This window comes from Monodelphis domestica, chromosome 7 (genome assembly GCF_027887165.1).
Source record: "Monodelphis domestica isolate mMonDom1 chromosome 7, mMonDom1.pri, whole genome shotgun sequence".
Classification (NCBI taxonomy): domain Eukaryota; kingdom Metazoa; phylum Chordata; class Mammalia; order Didelphimorphia; family Didelphidae; genus Monodelphis; species Monodelphis domestica.
In genome coordinates this window covers 180,460,883-180,466,993 of record NC_077233.1, presented here as the reverse complement: position 1 = coordinate 180,466,993, position 6,111 = coordinate 180,460,883, and positions in this window count along the sequence as shown.

The window sequence follows — 6,111 nt, the reverse complement described above, 5'->3', positions numbered from 1 at the left end:
AATAAATCGCCTGACTTGGGAAGCTTAGTGCCTGTGTTCCTCTCAGCACCTCACCTCTGATCTCCTTGGGAACAAGTACTCGTTTGTTTTTCCTTTGAATCCACAGATTAATAAATGACTGCTGAATTGAATTGAATTACATAGTTCAAAGTCTTTATTGAGTACCTAATAAAGCATAGCAATATGTAGGGGTGGGATTGGGTTGTAGATATGCAAAAAGAGATGGCCTCTGCCTTCTAAAAGCTTTCTAAAGGAAACAAATCACACTTATATAAAGCAATTAAATAACAATAAATGAGAATGTAAATTGAAGTACCTGCCATAGTATGTCAGGTTGCTCCTTGGATTCCCCTAGAGGGAAATGGGGAATATACTGTGGCAATAACAAGTGGCCAAAGGGGCAGCTAAGTGGCTCAGTGGATAGAGAGCCAGGTCTTGAGGACTGGAGGTCCTGGAATCAAATATGAGCTCAGATACTCCCTGGCCAAGTCATTTAACCCTAATTGTCCATCCCTTACCACTCTTTGGAACCAATACTTAGTAGAATTGATTCTAAGATAGAAGGTAAAGATTTAAAATAAATAAATAAACAGTCTGAATGCCAATTAAAATTTGCCTAAATGTTGTAGGTTACCAATTTAGGAATGTTAATGTTAATGACATGTTAATAAAATGTATTTTGGAGCCCCTTATCCATGTGCCCTTAAGGAAGCAAGCATTCTGATGATATCATTATGCTATTCTCTGATACCTCCTGGGCCTGATCCCATCCTACCAATGCTCTCCACTGCTCCCTTCTGTGAGTGGTATCTGAGCTATTCCCTCCTGATCATTACATCTCTGCTCCAGTGGTCTTTGGTTATTCAACTATATCTTCAGGATCTCTTCATGCTCTGTGGAATATCCCCTAGGGTTGCTGTTATTAATAAGCCTCTCTCCTGAAAAGGAGGGCCAGAACCCAATTCTTCCTACAAACACCACGGTCCCATAGGATAGGTGTTCTTCATGGTTTGTTTGTTTTTTTTGTATCATGCCCTATCATGACTATCTGGTGAAACCTAGAGACCCCTTCTCAGAATCATGTTTTAAGTACATCAAGCAAAATAAATGGTACCAAAGGAAATTTATACTTTTGAAATATGGTTATCAAAAAAAAAAGTTTATTCAAATAAAGTTCACAGATACCAGGTTAAGAACCCCTAAGAGGAGAATCTGTGATTAGCAAATCCCTCCCCTTCAAAGAAGGATTACAGCTTTCATCCCATTCCCCCATCCTTCTACTTGATGAAGGTGTTATCTTCAGGACCATCATCTGCTCTGAAATTCTGTCCACTTTGGGGGAAGGAAAAGTTGCTGCTGTGGTTAATAAGCCTCTTCCCTGAAAAAAAATAGGAAAAAAAATGTCTCAGCGAAAGGGAAAGATAATCCACAACTAAGATTATGTCTACTCTTTGACTTCCTTCTGATACTTCCCCCACCTTTTCTCTGTTGCCTCTAGTGTGTCCCACAAATTCCACTTTCACCTAATTTATGATCAGAAACCACTTTAGTCCTTAGATCTTATTGTACCTCCTTGGCTAGGCAAATATCTTAAGGGTTCTTCTTCCTCCAAAATAAATAAAGCTGAAAGAAACTATGAGGAGGAAATGATTTTTAACCATCTTCATCTTGTTTGTTTTATTATGCAAATAATAGTAGATGGGATGGCTATGGAAAGCTGGAAAAGTTCATACCCTTGGTCCTATTTTCCTTCAGCACATATCCCAGCCTAATCTCTCTCCTATCTCTCTACATAAGCAATCATGGGATAATTTGTACTCTAAAAGGGCACAGTACAGAGAGAGGGAACAGCTAGATGGCTCAGTGGATTGAGTCAGATCTAGAAATCAGAGGTCCTGGGTTCAAATGTGAACTTCAGACACTTCTTAGCTGTGTGACCCTGGGCATGTCACTTATTCCCCATTGTCTAGCCCTTACCACTCTTCTGTCTTAACACCAAATACACAGTATTAATTCTAAAACAGGAGGTAAGGGCTTAAAAAAAAATGAGAGAGACTGCCTAAAGTACAGAAATCTCTAATAATAGAAATGCAAGTACTATGACTGGCTGGAAATTAATAGTTTAAGATCCTGAAATAGTTATATACACAACTTCATAAATATACTGAACAAAAGACAAGTCTAGACAGTAACCTAAGGAGATAATCTTTTCTACATAAAGATACATCTTTTCCCAACAGAGAGAATTCCATGCCTTGGCTATGATGTGCAAATTATCAGAGTAAAATAGTGTTAGAATAGACCTAGAATTCCACAGACCACCAACCAGTGAAATTAAACTCAAATCTAGATTCTTTAATGAGGAGAGGGACAAGGAGGAAAAGAGTACAGATGCTCCAGCGCAGATCTGTGCGCTTGTCACGTCCTCTTCCCCCTTTAAATTTACTGGGGGATAAAGATAAGCTCTGATGTAGCCTTGAGTACGTTATCACTCCAAAGCATTCAGTTGCTTTCTCTTAAGGGTGCTATGGTCATTTTTAATCACTCAGCACCCTTTAATTAGATCTCTGGATGGAAACCATGTATCTTCTGCTTGAGAAATCTGCTGCATATTTAATACAGCCCCTTTTCTCTTGCAAAGTCAAAGACAATTAAGTATGAACTATTTCAGTTGGCCAACACGTACATAATATCTGCCTCTGTTATGAGTGGGTGGTAATTGTGGTCATCATCATTTTTCTTCCTTTCTTGGGAATAGTGGCCTCTGTAATGCCTGTCTCTATTCGTCAGCACCATCTTACAATAATAAACCTAAATGGTTTTAGGCTCCTGCAAAAACAAATTGAAACATCTGTCTTTGACTCTAGCAGAGGGCAATCTGTTCTTTTCTTTGTGATCCATCCTGCTAATTAAAGAAAAGACACAGTGGAATTCAAATCAACAATGCAATTCAACAAACATTAATCAAACACCTACTATGTGCAAGGTTCTTTCTTGAGGGTTGAGGGTGCAAAGAAGGCAGACAAATCACCAATAAGGAGAGGGGTAGTACTTTAAGAAGTATGGGGAAAGAGGGGGGAGAGTTCTATGAACAAAAACAGTATGTGAGTTGGAGGTCGCCAATGAATATAATTAGGCGGTGTAGTAGTACCTCCCAGGATTGTTGTGGGATCAAATGGCATAATATTTACAAAGTTCTTAGCATAGTGCCTAGACATAGTAAGTACTAAATAAATGTATGCTTCTTTTCTTCCAAATGACCAATTTCAGAGCTCAATCTGGTCATTCATGGGGCCATCCCTGCTCTAATATCCTTCTCCCTAAGACCAAAGATGGACAATAGATCTGACAACAAGTCTTTTGTCAAGGCTTTCTCCACATAGGTCAAGAGCTTTTAAATCAGAAAAAGAAAGTAAGGTTGGACCCTGCTAAACCATCCACAAGTATTTCTACTGGACAGGAGAGCATTTTTTCAGACTTTTCATTCCAAGAGGTAGATTGCTCTAAGTACTAAAAGGGAACTCTAACTAGATGTCAGTCCATTGTTAAACGGATGTCTCATGTGAACATAGACCACACGTAGAAAACTCATTTTCAGTGACCCCCTCCTAGCAAGATTAGGTAAATATAGATCAATTACAGTTTTTATCACTGGACTATTTTGGTTCCTTTTATAACCTGCTGCCTTTTCAACTATATAAAAAGCTGCTCTGACTGTCTGAGGTATCTCTGGTCACTGAGGGGCCACTAACCTCTATTATTGGTAACTGCTAGCCTTCCCAATAAATAGATTATGCTGGAACTTTTTGTACTTCAGTTTCTCTTTATAAAAGATTTATCATGACATGCATCACACTCTTGCACCAAAATATTTCTTTTGCATGTTGTAAACCTTAAAATTTCTTAGACTTATGAATGTTGGAAATTTCCCCATTGGGAAATTTCATACTTGAAAAAATCTCCTACTGATAGTAAGAACTCTATTGGAATGTGAAACTCCTTGGCATGGGAGGATCCTTCTCCTCCCTACTTAAGACTACTTTAGGACAGAAACCTTTTGCTAAACAATGGAAAGGGCTTTGACCTATGCTTAAGCATAGAACAGGAAGTTCTTTGAGTCATGATTGATTTTAGAATTGATACAATAGAGATACTTGGAATGACAGAACCAGGTCTTAGAACTTCCAATCTCCACCCTACTCAGAGTAACAGGATTTAGGAAGGGCTGCAGCAAAGATCAAGATTTAATTATTTGAGAATATGACCTTCAACAGACATGTGCAAAGGGGGCAGACCTCTGGGCGGTCCTGGGTTAAGCTAGAGCCACCATTGGCAGAGGGGAGAGATCGACAGTGATTGGTAGATGGAAGAACTGAGGGGAGGGAACTTAGATTTTTGGCTTAAAGATAGCGGGGTCTGAAGACTGAGAAGAGGTGGATGCTCTGAAGGAGGTCTGAGAGGAGAGAGGTCCTGGAGGGAGAGCTCCTGGAGAGGTCTTGAAGGAGGCTGTGGAAGGAGAACTCAGGAGGAGGATTCTCTGGAAACATTTCTTGAAAGGAGGCTCTCTTGAAGGTGGAGCCTGAGGTTGGCATGAGAAGGCCTTACCTAGAGAGATCTTGGGTGAGTGATAAAACCAACTGACTGATTTATCTCTTAGGACTGAGTTCTAGGCCTTATTGGCTTGAGACCCTTCATTCTTATTCCTTTCTTACTTTCTTTCTTTTTATATTGATTAATCAGTGTATTATAAATTAAATTTCTCTATAAAACCCAGTTGGCTTGGGCATATTCATAAATTGGGAATATATTCCCTGGCGACCATCTTATATTTATATAAACCCAAGACACAGTAGAAAACATATTTCAGCGGTCATAATTGATATATATATTTCTCTTGCTCCCAAACATTTTAATTATCACAGTTTATGGCTCCCACTCTCTTATCTACAACTACTTAATGCTCAAAACTATTTTAAATCTAACAATGTTTGAGTCATGGAATCTTAGAATCAGAAGAGACCTGGGCTGCCTTCTAAACCAACTCATCCCTGAAAAGCTGTCACCACAACAACATACTCCACAAGTGGTCACCCAGCCTCTACTGAAAGACATCCAATGACAAAGAAATCCATCATCACCTGAAACAGTTCATTCCACTTTGGGGTAGCTCTAATTAATAGGAAATGTTTTTTTCTGACACGAAGTCTAAATTTGACTCTTTGTAAAATTCTACCTCTTGCTTCTGGTTTTACCCTCTGGGACAAAACAGACCAAGTCGAATTCCTCTTCCATATGACATCCCTTCAAATGTTAGAAGACAGTCATTGTGCATCATGCATCCTCCTCTTCTCCAGGCTAAACATTTCTGGTTTCTCTAAATAATCCTCAGATGGCATAGGCTCCAGGTCCTTCAACATCCTGGTTGCCATCCTATGAATTCTCTCCAGCTCATCAATGTCTTCTCTAAAATGTTGACCCCAGCTTTTGCTTGGCTTTATGTATTATGACAGAGGCTGGCACTAGAGAAAAAGTGCCAGGCTGAAGAGTATGTGAAATTGATCACCTTGATGGGGGAGGGGACCCAGGAGTGGAATTCAGAGGAGGAGCCTCTGGCTTGGAGAACAGTGAGGGTCTCTTGGTCTTGAGAAGCCGAAGAGAGAAGTTGCGGAAAAGACTTTCTACTGAGAGTTGCCCATTTTTCCTGCTGGTGACTGGAAATCTTTCCCCCAACACTTCCTAATTGAAGGGACTTCTGAAGAGAAAACCTAAGCAGACTTTACCTCAGCTCCTGTTGCCCAGGGGTGAGTCAACCTGACTTTCTCTCAAGGGGCTCAGGCTGCCAAAGCCGAGTTCCCCCCAAACTCGAGGAGGGAGGGAAAAGGGTTTAGATAGAGACAGAGACCCCTTTCCCCACTTTCCTCTTCCCTGCCCATTATTCCTTTTGTATTACCTGATTGAGTTAACATTAAAAGTTATCTGTTCTCCAAGCTGAGTGTGAGTGAACAGATCAAGGAGTAACCTTTTGGTCTTGTGTAGTGGAGGCAGGAACAAGAAGGACAAGAGCGAATTGGGGAGAGCAGCTTTAGCTAAGGAGGAAAGGCAGAAGGGGGA